This window comes from Rhinatrema bivittatum, unplaced genomic scaffold (genome assembly GCF_901001135.1).
Source record: "Rhinatrema bivittatum unplaced genomic scaffold, aRhiBiv1.1, whole genome shotgun sequence".
Taxonomy (NCBI): domain Eukaryota; kingdom Metazoa; phylum Chordata; class Amphibia; order Gymnophiona; family Rhinatrematidae; genus Rhinatrema; species Rhinatrema bivittatum.
The window spans coordinates 24,956-42,993 of NW_021820888.1; the positions used below are offsets into that span (position 1 = coordinate 24,956).

General features: G+C 38.8%; 1 long non-coding RNA gene across 1 annotated transcript in view; it reads right to left on the minus strand.

Moving 5' to 3' along the window:
* Positions 1-229: 229 nt before the first annotated feature.
* Positions 230-18,038, minus strand: part of LOC115082259 — a 32,808-nt gene continuing 14,999 nt past the window's right edge. Inside the window, exon 3 of the long non-coding RNA XR_003854114.1 lies at positions 230-320. This is a non-coding gene — a long non-coding RNA (uncharacterized LOC115082259). The remainder of the gene's footprint in view (positions 321-18,038) is intronic.

The following is an 18,038-nucleotide window of genomic DNA, read 5'->3' on the forward strand; positions in this document are numbered from 1 at the left end:
AAGATTTCAGTTTTCTGAAAATTCTGGAAAGGAAAAAGGTTCACTGATTTGACAACCACTGGCTTAAAGAACAGTTCATTTGTGGTCTAGGGCAAGCTAACAGTCAGTCAACATTCCTGTTGGCTCCCACTAGAATATGTACATTTTTAATTTCTTATTTCTGTTAACTGTCATATAATCAATACAGTGGAAACAAACAAACAATTGTATTATTTTATACTAACCAGTAGGTGTATCTTCAGGAATACTGAGGAGGGCCATATTCCCATTTGTGCTGCTAGCACCATTATCAAAGAAGTAGGGAGCATAATTTGTCTGAGCTGCAATTAGAAAAGAAAGAGCTTTTATATTTTGGCATTTTGGAGTTTCTAGCTCTCAGCACAGTGATCTCATTATATTAGAACAGTGTTGACTCTTGCATATTGTTAGGATTTTGCCTGCTTCATGGCCTTTTCCTACCTTCTTGATGCCTCTCTACCAGCAGAGGCCCTCAGTAAGCCTGTCTACTAGTCTTGCCAGGCTCCTCCTTACTGCCCTTGCCACTCCCAAGTCCCAGCCTTATGTAAACCTGTCTTGCCAGAAGCTTCCTGTCTTCTCTAGATGTCACTTCTGGCTCTGTGACCTGATTCTTGTTCTGTCTTGCTTGGTCTTGTGACCTACTGTCTTGCTCTAGCCTTGTCTTGTGGCCTATGGGCTTTCTGCCTTGCTCTAGCCTTGTCTTGTGGCCAACAGGCCTTCTGCCTTGTGCTTTGCCTTGATGCCTTTGGGTCTACTCTTCCTTTAGCCTTGTTGCCGTCGGACTTGTATGTTCTTTGCTCAGATTTTCGCTTGTCTGCCTTGTCTGACTCCTGCCCTTGTCTTCTTTGCTGGTTTTGTCCTGTTTGTTCCAGTATCCTGTCCAGTCTTGCCTATACCAGTGTCTTGTCTTTGTCTTCCCTTAATTAACTGCATCTCGTCTAGTTGCAGGTGCTGTTTGTAGCCAGCCCTTGCTTTGTCCTGCTTGCCAGTCTGCCTGCTTTGTGCCTTGCTTGCCAAGCTAGGCCTGCCTTATTTTCAGCCACAGTTTACAGCCTGCCTTGCCCTGCTAGTCTCCAGTCTGCCTTGTCCAAGCCTTGCCTGTGTGGACTTACCACAATGATGTATTGCCGACACAGAGGCCTACTGGCTCCCAGAACCCAAGGGTTCAACCTGTGGGGGAAGGAGCTAGCTAGGCGGAAGACCGGCCCTTTTCTTGTTCCAAGTTCTGTCTTGCCAACCCATGCTGCTCCCCAGGTGAGTGTCCCTGACTCTGGGAGCCCTAACAGAATAGACTCAGGGAACCATAACACATGTAGTAATACAGTGCTAATAAGCTTCCCTGAACTTTACTAAATGTTTGCTAAACTGTCATTTTCTCTCTCTAATGGTGCCCTGACTGATGAGCTCAGATTATTGGTCTTTCTATTGACAAAATGCAGTGCAATGTATTATAATACATCCAATTTACACATCACTATAGAACATAATACATGAAAAGTTATATAAATCTGCATTTTAAAGACTCAGGTAACACACATCACTTTTGTAATAACATCTCAATAAAGAACTCATCTGAGACTGATATAGCAATATTGTTTCTAATGAGTAATGGAAAATTATAGTCCAAAAGCAATATTTCCTACAACTGATATGGTCCCAAGACATATACTTCTCATTATGCATCTGAAAATAACATTAACATTGTCAATTGAATGGATGGCAGGAGAAATTAGTAAGGTTAGGAAGAAGAAAAGACATCTGGGACATTCAGAGACATTGGGGAACTTGATAAGGAGAGAGTTTAGGGGCAAGGTGTATGATTGGAGAAATGAAATAAATAGAAAAGGGCCAGAAATTAAGAAAGTTAAAGAGAAATGGAAAAAGAGAAAATAAAATAAAACTCCTGAAAAAATAAAACAAAACATAAAAGGAAGATGGAGAGAAGTAAGATTGAAAAAAATTGCAAAAAACCCCAAGTAAAATAAAACAGATGAATAATTTTGTTTTTATTTGTTATATGTAGACACCTTGCATTTAGTCAGCCATGGTGGATATACCATTCCTTACAGCTCCTCCCCCTAAAGCTGGCTGAATGGTATAATCTCATTCCAGAAAGGGGGGTGAGTTTCGGGATAGTTGAGACAGTGCACCTTTGAGTTTGTCGAAGGAAGAAATGGTTTATGTGCTCTCCAAGGCCCTCAGTTTTGCACGGCAAGGGAGATACTCAGCCTAGTCTTTATAATACAGACTGGAGGGAAGAAGGGGAAGAGTGTTTTCTTTTCACTTTTGAATACTTTTAAGATTTTTAACTACTAGACCTGTACCTTCTGGGAGGCAAAAAAAAACAAAAACCTCCCCAGGAATGCAGGAGGACTCTGTACACTGCTTCACCCAGTCAAGAGGAGATTGCAGAGATCATAACAAGGTTCCAGTTTTTTTCTAAGATTGAGCTTGTACCATCTATTGAGAAGGAAGCATTTTTCTGCCCCCTTCCTAGCTCAGAACTGGAAGTTAAGATCTGCTTTCAGAATAGATCTTTCCCTCAAAAGAGGCCCTTGAAAACAGAATTGGAGAGAAGAGGAGAATGACACCTGGAGACCTCCAATCAGAGTTTCTAGCCCGGGATGCAGGACCACTGATAGGCTGGAGATAATGACATGCACCTGGTACTGTGAGACCCAGGAATCCTCTACATTGCTAGGACACCCCGGTCTTGTTGGGATACCTGTTCTTCCAAAATGGAGGATACAAAGATCTCCAACTCCCCACACTGAGGGACACCTACACAGGAAAAGAACTTCTAAACACCTGTATTCTAAAATCATCACTAAATCTGGATGTAACTGAATATTAAGGAGTCAATTTTTGGACATTTCTGAAATTTTGGAACTTTCTAATGAAATAGAAATTATCCAGAGGAGACCGGTCATAGTTACATTTGCATTTGTGTCAGAGCACAATAATATTCTGAAAATGTTTTTCTGTAATAGGCAATTGCTGTTTTACGGTCCTGACCAGATCTACACAGATGAAACGGAAACATTTTCTTGAATTAAGACCTGATGTATTGAAATTAGGAGAGAAATTTGTTTTACGCTATCCACGCAAATGTGCTATATATTATAATAATGTTAACTATGCCTTCTTTGAAATAGATTAGTTAAGAGCCTTTTTGGAAGCTCACACCCAGAGGTAGCACACATGTGGTCCACAAATAGAATAGGTTATGTCTAATTACCTGGCGACCTGAATTAAGTTTAAAATATATGTTTCTTTAGATTATCCGCTCTTGTTTTCCTTTACTTTTAGTACAAAGAGTGAATTGTAATATTTCATTTCTTTACTACTAGTATTATATTTGAATTGTACTGTATTTCCCTAGCAAGATATATTCTTGTTATATTCTTGTTAAAAGTTTAAAAATAAAAAAAAGGAGTCCATTTTAAAAGGAGTGCACATATCAGTGTGAACTCAGTTCCTGGCACGTGCACATGGATGCGCCAATTTTGTAACATGCGTGCGTCGGCATGCGCATATTATAAAATATGGGTCCCATGCACACATGCATGCTGGATTTTCATATCCACACATGCATGTGTGGGTGGGTGGCTTGCTCCGCGCATGGGGGGGATATTAGAAAAATACATGCAGTGATGCAATCGGGCATCCCCCAGTTCCCTCCCAGTCATCTCCAATTAAGGAGTGGACTGGGAGTGACTTTCTTATCTCTAACCATACCCTTCCTACCTCTTCCCCTCTCCTCCCTAACCCATAACCTTACCCTACCTATCCCTAAATTTTTTATTTTAATACTTACTGCTCCTCGAGAGCAGAAGTAATACCCACGTGCCAGCCAGCTGCTGGCACGCACTTCCCCAAGGCAGAGGCTAAAGGTGCTGTCCCGGCCCACCCCTTACCCAGCCTCTCCCTGCCCAGACCATGGCCCCCCTGGCCCACCCCTTTTGCAGGGCCCGGCACTTCGAAGCATAACAGAGGTTATGTGCATGACGGGGCCATTCTAAAATGTGCGCAGCATGTACAAGTCCCGGCCACACGCGTAACCCCCATTTTTTACGTGTGTGGCCCTTTTAAAATCAATAAATCTACAACACTAATTATATCCCACATTGTATATTCAATATTTTTAATTTTTATACACACAACTCACATATTTTATAAAACATTATATATTGATTATTGCATTTCTTCCCTTTACAATCAAAACATATATTTATTACAAAAATATTGTCATTAATTTATTACATTTCATACCTTAATCATGTCATAGAATTTGTTACAACCACATTGTCCAACATTTATAATACATACCAATCTCAACTAGAGTAGATATGACAATGTGATCAACTCATTACAATTTTGCACACGTACAAAAAATGGACATTTAATCACCCATCACCCCAATAAGCATACACACCACAATCACACCTCATTCATTCATAATAAAAACTTCATCCCATAAAAATCTAGAGATGCTCGCATATCTTCATCGGGTGCACAAGATGTTCTACTCCTTTCTTCAATGAAATTCACCCCTTCTTTAGTGATGTTTACCCCAATAAGGTGCTTTGTTTCACCCACTCAGGGCTTCGTCAGGGGAGGTCTGTAACCACCTCTAGAATATCACGTTATTAACCCCACTCACAAGCAAAACTCCTAGAACATACATATAAAGAATTAGCATATCCACCACTTAAATACTATGTTATACATACATCCACCAATAGGATATCACCTAATACCTTTAAAACCAACTTACTTAATTAAACAGTACCCGATACATGTCCACACCACTCACTTAATTATTTTCCCAATATCCACTGAAAAAAGATAAGAAATAATATTGACACAACCATTTAATCTAAAACATCCATAATCTCCATTATGTCCATAACTCCCACAATTAAATACAAACTTTGATGGACAAGCTACACACCTCAAATGGAGCGACACCAGTACACTACAACTATCGAGGTGCTACTGAACAATTCTTACCTGGAATACAAACCAACTGTTATAAACAATATTAACCCAATACCATATTAAATACCTGATAACCATAGAAACATAGAAACATAGAAATGACGGCAGAAGAAGACCAAACGGCCCATCCAGTCTGCCCAGCAAGCTTCACATTTTTTTCTCATACTTATCTGTTTCTCTTAGCTCTTTGGTTCTATTTCCCTTCCACCCCCACCATTAATGTAGAGAGCAGTGATGGAGCTGCAACCAAGTGAAATATCAAGCTTGATTAGTTATGGGTAGTAGGGGAAGTAACCGCCGCAATAAGCAAGCTACACCCATGCTTATTTGTTTTACCCAGACTGTGTTGTTCAGCCCTTATTGGTTGTTTTTCTTCTCCCCTGCTGTTGAAGCAGGGAGCTATGCTGGATATGCTTGTAGTATCAGTTTTTCTTCTCCCCTGCCGTTGAAGCAGAGAGCTATGCTGGATATGCGTGAAGTATCAGTTTTTCTTCTCCCCTGCCGTTGAAGCAGGATATGCATTGAAAGTGAAGTATCAGGCTTATTTGGTTTGGGGTAGTAACCGCCGTAACAAGCCAGCTACTCCCCGCTTTGTGAGTGCGAATCCTTTTTTCTTCTCCCCTGCTGTTGAAGCAGAGAGCTATGCTGGATATGCGTGAAGTATCAGTTTTTCTTCTCCCCTGCCGTTGAAGCAGAGAGCTATGCTGGATATGCGTGAAGTATCATACTCACAGATTTAGAATATTACTAACTATTTTCACAGCAAGAAACCTCCGGGCACAATCTGTCTTTCCACCGTCACAAATCTCTACCAGTTCACCAACCGTCGATATCTTGCAACTACTCCACCAACTGACTACTTCCCTTGCCCGATCAGGTGGATTGGTACCTTTTAAAATCAAGCCATAAGTTATTTAAACATCTTGCTTGCCTTACTATAATTCACAGTAAAATATTATTTGAGCACTCATCCAGTGAATCTTGCCTGGTCTGTTCCGGTACCTTCCCCAAAGAGCTATGGTAACACACACACACACACACATATACAAAAGGTTTCTAGTGCGTGAGCCAAGGTTAGTCTTCCCCCCACAGAAAGGAGACAGAAGAGTTGAGGAAAGGACAGAGGAGCTAGATCAGCTAAAGAAATTATTTTAAGGTTCTTTGGAATTAGATATATTCCCCAAGAATGGGTGACATATATATAATTTATTATATATATAAACAGAGAAAGTAAATCCCCTCTGCTCTGCAGTCTAATGTAAGGAAAGATACAATAAAATGCAATATAGCAAATAAAAGGCACCATTCCCAGGAACCCACAATTTTGCAACTGCAGGCGAAATTGCATAATTTCCACATAATTAACACACATAATTTTGCCATACAATCAACACACCTGATGCAATTCAATCATCTGAAGAAAGCTATCATCTGAGCCTCAGCTCTCTCTGCTTCCTGTTCTATACTCTCCCCTTGCAAGCAGTCTGCAGGGGACAGTAGGGCAGGGGTGAGGTCAAGGCTCAAGCAGATGGAGAGAGAGAGAAGAGGCACTTTGCCTTCTAATCCAGCCCCTCATCTCCTATTGTTCCCTCTGCCCCAATCCTCCTGTCCAGAAGGGAACAGGAGAGGAGGGGAGAGGTTAGAGTTGACAGAGAAAGCAGTCAGAATGCTTGGTCCCTCAAAGATCTCTTAAATCAAACCAGAAAGGTGGAAAGAAGGCAAAACAATTACCGGCATGGTTAAAAGGGGAGGTGAAAGAAGCTATTTTAGCCAAAAGATCTTCATTCAAAAATTGGAAGAAGGATCCAACAGAAGAAAATAGGATAAAGCATAAACATTGGCAAGTTAAATGTAAGACATTGATAAGACAGGCTAAGAGAGATTTTGAAAAGAAGTTGGCCGTAGAGGCAAAAACTCACAGTAAAAACTTTTTTAAATATATCCGAAGCAGAAAGCCTGTGAGGGAGTCAGTTGGACCGTTAGATGATCGAGGGGTTAAAGGGGCACTTAGAGAAGATAAGGCCATCGCGGAAAGATTAAATGATTTCTTTGCTTCGGTGTTTACTGAAGAGGATGTTGGGGAGGTACCCGTAATGGAGAAGGTTTTCATGGGTAATGATTCAGATGGACTGAATCAAATCACGGTGAACCTAGAAGATGTGGTAGGCCTGATTGACAAACTGAAGAGTAGTAAATCACCTGGACCGGATGGTATACACCCCAGAGTTCTGAAGGAACTAAAAAATGAAATTTCAGACCTATTAGTAAAAATTTGTAACTTATCATTCAAATTATCCATTGTACCTGAAGACTGGAGGATAGCAAATGTAACCCCAATATTTAAAAAGGGCTCCAGGGGCGATCCGGGAAACTACAGACCGGTTAGCCTGACTTCAGTGCCAGGAAAAATAGTGGAAAGTGTTATAAACATCAAAATCACAGAACATATAGAAAGACATGGTTTAATGGAACAAAGTCAGCATGGCTTTACCCAGGGCAAGTCTTGCCTCACAAATCTGCTTCACTTTTTTGAAGGAGTTAATAAACATGTGGATAAAGGTGAACCGGTAGATATAGTATACTTGGATTTTCAGAAGGCGTTTGACAAAGTTCCTCATGAGAGGCTTCTAGGAAAAGTAAAAAGTCATGGGATAGGTGGCGATGTCCTTTCGTGGATTGCAAACTGGCTAAAAGACAGGAAACAGAGAGTAGGATTAAATGGGCAATTTTCTCAGTGGAAGGGAGTGGACAGTGGAGTACCTCAGGGTTCTGTGTTGGGACCCTTACTGTTCAATATATTTATAAATGATCTGGAAAGAAATACGACGAGTGAGATAATCAAATTTGCAGATGACACAAAATTGTGCAGAGTAGTTAAATCACAAGCAGATTGTGATAAATTGCAGGAAGACCTTGTGAGACTGGAAAATTGGGCATCCAAATGGCAGATGAAATTTAATGTGGATAAGTGCAAGGTGATGCATATAGGGAAAAATAATCCATTCTATAATTACACGATGTTGGGTTCCATATTAGGTGCTACAACCCAAGAAAGAGATCTAGGTGTCATAGTGGATAACACATTGAAATCGTCGGTTCAGTGTGCTGCGGCAGTCAAAAAAGCAAACAGAATGTTGGGAATTATTAGAAAAGGAATGATGAATAAAACGGAAAATGTCATAATGCCTCTGTATCACTCCATGGTGAGACCGCACCTTGAATACTGTGTACAATTCTGGTCGCCGCATCTCAAAAAAGATATAATTGCGATGGAGAAGGTACAGAGAAGGGCTACCAAAATGATAAGGGGAATGGAACAACTCCCCTATGAGGAAAGACTAAAGAGGTTAGGACTTTTCAGCTTGGAGAAGAGACGACTGAGGGGGGATATGATAGAGGTGTTTAAAATCATGAGAGGTCTAGAACGGGTAGATGTGAATCGGTTATTTACTCTTTCGGATAGTAGAAGGACTAGGGGACACTCCATGAAGTTAGCATGGGGCACATTTAAAACTAATCGGAGAAAGTTCTTTTTTACTCAACGCACAATTAAACTCTGGAATTTGTTGCCAGAGAATGTGGTTCGTGCAGTTAGTATAGCTGTGTTTAAAAAAGGATTGGATAAGTTCTTGGAGGAGAAGTCCATTACCTGCTATTAAGTTCACTTAGAGAATAGCCACTGCCATTAGCAATGGTTACATGGAATAGACTTAGTTTTTGGGTACTTGCCAGGTTCTTATGGCCTGGATTGGCCACTGTTGGAAACAGGATGCTGGGCTTGATGGACCCTTGGTCTGACCCAGTATGGCATTTTCTTATGTTCTTATGTTCAAAGATGATTTTGATATAATTCCTGGATGCAGTGATGTCCTTTTAGAAGAATTTCATCTTTATACAAAGATTCTTATGCTTGCATTGTGGCAGCAACAGGGAGAGCAATTCTGATCTCTGAGGTAACCAAACCTCATAAAACCATGTGCAAGCTAGAGTCTTGGAAAAGTTTTGGAAGCCTGCAACTGCTGGGCTCCCACAACTGACAAGGAGGACATTAATTTCAATTTATAGAAGCGCTGACAGCTGGCACTACAGCTCTCAAGTTCAAACTTGTGCTAATTCAACTCCTTTATATGTCAGTTGCTATTTGTCCAATATATGCAGACATATCTTTCTGTTTAATTAATGGCATGACAAACTGATAATGCTGTGGGAAATTTCAGCATACATAAACTCATATACTTGGAAAGATGACAAGGACGTTTTGCAAGAAAATATAAAAAAGGATAATTGCACTGCAATTCAATTCAAAATGAAAGTGATATTTCACAGTTGAGTTTGTAACTTATATGTCTTTACTTACTAAATAGTTAATTTTTGTATTTGTATATATCTTAAATATTTAAAAACAATGTGAAAGGTTTTCAGTGAAAAAAAATGACATTTTTGGCTTAGTTTGAGATGTGAATCTTTATGCAAAATGCTGCGAATTTGCACATAATTGCCACATAATTTTGAAGAATCTGTCAGAATGTGTTAACTTTTGCCACAAAATCTTGAAATATTTGTCCAGGAAACTTGAGGCTTTGATAATAGGGCTTATTTACAAAACAACTTTAAAAGTGGGTGTTAATACCAAGTTCTAAAGCTGGTTAGTTCCTGCATTTTAGTGAATACTGAGGAAGAGTGTTGTTTTAACAGCTAGGGTAAAGGGAAACCTTACATTGGCTGGCACCATTTTGGATGAGAGTGCCAGTGGGGCAGGAGCAAAGATCTTAGCAGTTCCTTGGAGTAGGAAAATTCCATGGGTTTGGGGGTCAGAGTTTTTTTTCGGGGGGGGGGGGGCATTTTGGGTGGGGGCATGGTTTTAAGCAAGGGATGGAGACATACAAATTTATACTTTTGGTGAGTGCTTAGTGCCATGGTGGAGGGAGGAGAGGAAGGGGTTAAGTTGGGACTTTAGACAACTTTAAGCAGTAATGGGGGACTGCCCTGAGCTGAACTGTAGCTAATCTTCATCCATCAGCAGCATTACCATACCAATGAACTAATTGCATGTGCCTATTATTTGCTATATTCCATTTGTTTTCATAACAATGAGATCCTTTGCATTTTAGCATGGGAAGCAGTGTTTGAGGGGGGAATCAAGTACTAAAATTGCTTTAACTAAACTGTGCTAATGTGTCTAACTTGCTTTAATGTGGTTTTAATATCTATTCACGTTTGTAGGGATGGGGGCTTTGAATTGTCTAGTCTAAGACCACTATGTAATTTGTGGGGTATGCAGAGCTATATGACATTGCTTGTATGTTTTTATTGCATACTTTAGAGTTTATGTACATTGTTCATATATTTTTTCTGTTCAAAGCTTCAGGAATTCTTTTGTTCAAGGAGGTGATATACAAATTTTAATTAATGAATTAGCTAATTAAAGTCTGCAATAGCACTGTCACAATTTACTAAACAGAGCCCAATGAAAGACATGTATGATACTTAGTAAATAGTATCACAGACAGATTCTGATGCATATTTATATTTATAAAGCAAGTATAATAATAAGAGGCTTAAAAGAGTGAAATAGACCAATATCCCAAAAAATAGATCTTAAAGTTTATGCACATGTATTCTATAGTATGACCATCATATGTTATAGACACTAATGACACAATAGTTCTGCATCTTGAATCTGAGTATGGCTTAGAAAGTTGTAATCATCGGTCATATATAATCATTATCACATTTTTTAAAAAGTTTTTTTCTTATTGCAAGTAAAATACTATCTGAGATGTTAAATCAGGAAAGCATTTAATCATGGGAAAAACATTTCTATGTCCCAAAAGAACCTATAAGCCGTACTCAAGATGCAGAACTATTGTGTTATTAATGGCTTTAAGGCATGATGGTCATACTATTATAATATAAGAAAAAACTGAAAACCTGGCTATTCAGCCAAGCATTTCCATGATTTCTAAGAAGCTGCTTCAACGAAACCTTATTACATCTTCCCCGCTCCAACTATATAACCCCTCCATCCCCCTCCCTCTATTCTTCTCTCCCCCCCTGGATTTAGACATATAAGAATTTCTTATGCCATGTATATTTTGTTCTTATGTTCATGTTTAGCCATGTATTTTTATCTTATGTTTAATTGTTACTCAAAAAGTTATACAATACGTTACTCTAATAAGTTCTTTGTTATATGTAATTGCCCACAAGCAAGCTTTTCAACTGTTCCCTGTAAACCGATTTGATTTACATATTATGTAAGAAGATCGGTATATAAAAACCATAAATAAATAAATAAACATATTATTTAATGTGCTTAAATTTTAAAAGTTGATCTATTTATTGGGATCTTGGCATATTTGCATGTAACATATTACATAGCAAATATTTTGTTGTACTGAACATGTACATGTAATTTCAGAACTTCCATGAGGTTAATAAAAAAAAAACTCCATTTCACACCAAACACCATCAGCAGATTGCAATCACAAGGCAAAAATACTTTTAGTCCTCACGCTGAACACACATAGATTATATCCTGAACAGATACTTCAAAACCTGGTTAATTTCACAGCAGCAGCCAAAATTGACAAAGTCTTCTCTTCCATAAACTGAGTAACCAAACAGATCTAACCACAAAGACATTATGCATAGACATATACATATTCAAGGTTCTCTGATTTCCTACAGGTTCAACTATCATATAACTCCTTCCACAAACACAGTGATCTCTGTCACCCATTTCCAAATTCACAAATAACCATAATAATCTAAACTCTATTCCTTCTCGGATATTTTTGTAGGGAAATATATGCACTTTAAGCCTGTCCTTCACTTAGCCCCCTTTAGCTCTGCAGTAACACCTTGAATCTTCACATTTTTTTTTATTCTTGGAGGAACATTTTATAAACAATTATTAACCAGGTAGACTTAAGAAAGTCATTACTTAGCCCTGGGAGTGAGCAACAAGAAATAGATGTACTTTGTCATGCCTAAAAGGTGCTTGTGATTCAAACTGGCCACTGTTGGAGACTGGATGCAGGGCTTGATGGACCTTGATCTAACTCAGGATGGCATATCTTATGTTCTTATATTGAAGTGGTCTGCAGTTTTTTTAGTGGTACACAATATCTAGGCTTGCATGGCTCAGGCATGCCCAGACCTTGGCATGTTTGAGGTTTGTTAGGTGCACTGACTTATTGGAGCTCCAATATGCTGAGGACCATCTATCTTGAATCAGTAGGAAGCCTTCCAGTAATGCATAGTTTGGGGAACATGGATTTGGGGCTAAGGAGAGGATGGGAAATGGAGTTCATATTTATCTTGCAGTATTTAAAATATTTCTGTCTCAAAATGGAACTTTACTCACTAATGCAAACCACAGAATTTGGATTTGATTACTTGCCTTTCAAAACCCAAGCTCAAGGCAAGTTTAATTTCAGATAGAAGATGTATGTCTCCCTACTTGAGGGTTTATAATCTAAGTTTATATCTGAAGAAGTGTTAGAGGGTGAAGCAACTTGCCCAAGGAGTGATAGTGGCTGAAGTGGGATCTGAATCCTTGCTTCCCTTTTTCTTAGACTAGTGCTCTAACCTCTAGGCTACCACTCCAATATAAACTCTCAAATCAAACCCACCATAATTCCCATTGGTAAAATAAAAGTGTGCCCAGAATTTATATATATATATATATATATAATTATACTGAACATATGATGCTAGAACAGGTATTCACATTATTATCCTTTTCAGTGCTAACCATTTTAATTTCATATCATTGTAGACAAATAATTGTTCTATACTACAGTATGTAAGCTAGATTCACCTATTTTTAGTTTTTTCATAAACCTCACACATTAACTTCCACTAGCAGTCAAAGCAGAGAGGCCTAAGATTTGACAGGTATTAAATATGAGTTGCCTTCTCACCCTTAGAGATGACCCTTTCAGAACAGATTTGAGACCCATTAGTAGGAGTCATATGGGAAATGTATATCACTATCCACACCTTACTTATTATCTGGATAAATGACAGTTGTTAGTTTCCTGTGTAACCATTTCAGCTCTTTTAACAAATACTACATTCACTTTATTTTATTTTAATTCTAGACTTAAATATTTTAATCTACCACTAATAGAATCTTAAGTAAAAAAAAAAAAAGACAAATAGCTTTTTAGTAACTGCATATTCAATGACTTAGAGTCTAATATAAACTGTAATTTTTTTCAGTGAACATCATTTTGATGGTGTTACAAAGATTACATAACATATTTTCCTTCTGATTTTAGCACATGATATATACACACACAAATGTACCCCACAGTAAATAAGTGCTGGTGCCAATTGACAGAAACAGAAAAGTGACAAACAGAAAATGTAAACTGGTGAGTTCGACAATTTATAGAGTGGAATATTACTGAATTAAAAATCAGCATTACAACCGCAAGAAAACTTAGAGAGAGGAGATTTGTCATCAAACAATGATCAAAATTATCTTCGAGAGAAATGTGATGAGTGCAATAAAAATGAATGAGGATGCGCCATGAAATGTAATTGCACTGCTTCTCATTGCAGAAGGAGAGAGCATTGTACTTACCCAAACCAATCTGAATCACAGACAGAAATAGGAATGCATGGAAGTGTCTCTCCTGCTTCATCCCACTGCTGAAAGATGCAATTTTTCCAGCTTTTATCATGATGTTGTTGTTCTAGGAGGTATTTTCTCAACTGCTAAAGTGCCCTACAGGACTGCTCAGTGGCTAAATGTGAAAGAGGGAGTAACAGATGTTAAGATGTTAAGCGGATGACACGTCTTATTTTTCTATGGAATTTAAAGAAGCTCCTTCCTACCAACTAATTAGACCAATTACTTTGCAAGGAGCTGAGGGACTCGTCTGTGAAACTGCTGCAGTTTTGGAGAAAGCAGCTGTGCTCCCCTGTAGTCTCTCACTTTGTGCTTGGTATGTTGGTAATAAAAGTTCCTGTCTGCTGTCCACTTCTTAAAATGGGCACAGAAGAATAGAACAAGGTAAAAAGTGATGATGTATTTAAATTGTATTTGATGATTTGCTTTCTTCCCAGATAGCAGATTAAAATTGAGTAGTGTGACTTAGTGTATTGGTTTATTTTATAATGCAATACTTTACTGTCTGTAGGTGTATAAAATAATCATTCTGTTTAGTTTGAATCTTCTCTGGTTTTGAGTTTATGAGATCTAAGGAAAATTTCTTATTGAATATTGCCCTGAAAGCCAGGAAGGAAGAAATTAATAGAAGCTTTTATTTGTAAGCTGCATTGAAGAGAAACAATAGTAACTATTTATACTCTAAAATGCTTTTCTGTTGTATATTTTTCAGGGGTACATTGGATCTAAGATAATATAATTTTAGGTGTCTGTTTATTGGCCAGATTTGACCTTACTTGCCATTATTTTCTTTGTCAGAAATTCCAGTCTCTCTGTTCACCCTGGTGTGGTGTTGCATGTGACATCAGTCACAGAACTGGCTGCTGACCACCTCTGACAACCTGCAGATTTTCCGAGAGGTGCTGTAGCAGCCTGCCTGCTGTGCCTTCAATGACTTCAGTGGAGCTGGTTGCGGCTTGTCTTTGGGATGCTGCTCATTGCCAGGAATTGTTAGTGACAGGCATTGTGCGCTAAACATTACTATTCCTGGGGTTCTTTCCTGTTCAATTCCACTGAACAGGTTGCAGAACTAAACAGGAAAGGAGCCTGACTACAACAGTTCTCTGCTTATCTCAGTCTCATGCCATAGAGGATGGTCTACCCCTATATGTTTGGTCAGTAAAGAGGTAAATCTGTAATTAGCTCCACTGCATTTTATGACACTGACTTGATTATAATTGTATTTTGATTCTTCAGATGTATTGCAAATAAAAACAGAATTCACAATACTATACAGAGGTGACCTAAGTTTGATTTCTGCGCTGGAATCATGGACTGGCAGGCTGGAGTCAGGGAGCAGCCCCACAGAGGCAGAAAAGGACTTCAGGATAGGACTGGAGCTGGTCTTCTGCCAAACCAAGCCCCTCCCCACAGGTTGAGCCCTTAGGTTCTGGGGGCTGGTAGGACTTGTCTTCTATGGAACATCACGATATGGACTGGGAGCTGAGTACAGGCTGGGAACTGAGGTCAGGCATAGGCTGTTTGAGGCAGGGCAGTCTGGATGAGCCAAGGCTGGCTGAACAAGGCACGGCAGGCTGGTCAAGGCAAGACTAGCTGGAAACACAGGCTGGAAGCTGGATACAAGGACAGACTAAGGACTGGATGCAGGTACCAGCTGAGGGCTGGATACAGAACACAAGCTGGGGTTAGATCTAAGGCAAATGTATATGGGATAATTATAAATGTTAATAAAAATAGAAATCACCTGGGTCCTGACTGCATGCCTCTGAGAAAGAAAAGCCAGTACAAGGCCTGTGTCTGGGGTCTGAATTAACCTGGAGGTTTATTTATTTAAAAAAAAAATATTTAAAAGCTTTTCTATACTGCCTATACAGTATGCAGGTCTAAGTGGTTTACAAAATTTAACATACATAAACAAATTGTGACATGTAAACAATAATCATAAAAGAAATAAAAACAAATATGTTAAAAAATTGTGTAAATTAAAATAGACACACAATTGTACAACTTATGAATTAAAGTGACAAGACAGAAAAGAAACAGCCATCATGCCTATACTCATTTGTTTACAAATGAGTATAGGTAAGTTTTTATGGCTTTTTTAAAAGGTTTTTGTGTTTGTAAGAAGTCGAATTGCATTTGGTAATGAGTTCCACAATATGGGGCCTGCCACAGAAAAGGCACGTTTACGGGTTAGGTCTAGCCTTGCTATTTTGATGTTTGGTACCTGTAGATAGTTTTTATCAAGAGAGCATAAGTGGCGCGGAGGTTGGTAAAGATGCAAGGAGGAACATAACCACACAGTTGATATATTATGAATCAGATTGTGAATGGCGGATACAATTTTATAATGAATATGTTGATGTATTGGTAACCAGTGGAGGTGTTTTAAGATCAGAGTAATCTTATCTTTTTGGCTTGTGTTGGTTAATAAGCGAGCTGCAGCATTCTGAACCAGCTGGAGAGGACGTAATGTGATGTCAGGGAGACCTAAATAAAGTGAATTGCAGTAGTCTAAACCAGTCAGTATTAAAGCTTGTAGCATGGAATGAAAGTCATTTGGATACAACAAGGGTTTTAATTTTTTTAACAGATGTATATTATAAAAAGAATGTTTTGTTACCGATGAAATATTGGCAGTCTTGGATAGGTTGGAATCTAGAATGACACCTAGATTACATGCCTGTGGGATGGTGATATTGTCAAATGTAAATTCTGAAGGAGGAACATGTGATGTATTGAGAATAGTGGATAAGTATATAATTTCAATTTTTGCAGAATTGAGAGTGAGTCGATTGCATGACATCCATGTTTTTATTGATTTTAGGTAAAGGTTAAGTAGAGAGAAAAAGTTACTCCAAGAGGTGTTATATGGTAAAATGATTTGAATGTCATCTGCATATATTTTAAATCTTATATTGAGACCAGAGTGGAGATGACAGAGAGGTAACAGATAAATGTTAAATAAAATAGCAGATAAAGCTGACCCTTGAGGAACACCTGAGTAGGGATAAAACCAGTTGGAATGATAGTGTCCAAGGTTAACTTGTGATCTATTTGTTAAAAATGAATTAAACCAGTGGAGGACCATACCATTGTGCCAATATGTTGAAGATTGGCACAAAGGATGTTGTGATCTAAAGTATCAAAAGCTGCTGAGAAGTTGAGGAATATTAATATGTAATCTACATTGGCGTCATAACCTCTAATTATGGAATCCAAGAAAGAAAGTAGTAGAGATTCTGTACTGTGCTCTTTACGGAAACCATATGTTATTTTCATTGATATATTCATTTAGTTGATTGAGTACTACTGATGTGATTATTTTAGCTAGCGTGGTTAATGAGGCAATTAGACGGGGTTCTGAAAAACAGAGATAGCCGTTGGGGCATATATAGGATTATGTTGTCATAGTCACAGAGCCAGGTTTTGGTGTTGATGACAGCATCAGGAGAATGGCAAAGAATTAGATCATGGATAATTGGTATTTTCTTTCTGATAGGCTGTGCGTTTAAAATTAAGATTGAGATACTGGTAAATAATAAGGAAATAGACTTTGGAGAAAATAGCAATGGGATTAAGAGAAGTCTATGAAGGGATGGGCTTGCAATAAGGCCTATTTAATTGTCTATAGCGGCCATTACCTGTAATAGTACTGATTTCCATGGTAGTTAAAGAAATCACATATGAGTTATAAATGAGCTTATCTTTAAGCATGACCCAAGGTCAGTCAAAGCATGGATGATAAAGTCATGAAGGATCGCACCAGGGGATGCACAATACACCAGCACGCAGAGCCTCCAGTGACACACTGGGCCCTTTATCGGGCACCTCCCGATGATGTCAGAAGTGGGGCAGGAACAAGTCTGTATGAGAGAGGGGCTGTGGATGGTACTGACAACTGTCCTTTCCAGCAGGAGATGGTGGTGAGTGAACTAGGCTCCTTTGGTTGCCCAGGAGAGAGAGTCCAAGCAGGCAGAGGCAGAGATAGTTCCTTATCACTTCGGCGACATGCTGGGCCCTTTATTGGGCACCTCCCTTCATTCTTTTTTCAGCTTTTATCTACAAGCTTACTAGTTAGTGTCATGGGCCTCATAGTAAGGCTAAATGAGGTGACAAGCTTCAAGCACTTTATTGTCATGGATTCCTGTGATTGTAGAAGGGACAGTGAGGGAATGGCCTAGTCCAGAAAAATCTCAGTTAGAGAGCCCCAAAGCACCAAGGAATCCAGTACAAGTATAATTCTGAAGCCGTATCCTAGGGAAAGTAAGGCCAGTGACTGTTTAGAATTGGACAGAGAAAATATACTGATCTCTTAGAGGTTGGAAGTACTGTCTTGGTGATCAGTCCCAAAAGGCCTTGAATAAGTAATAAA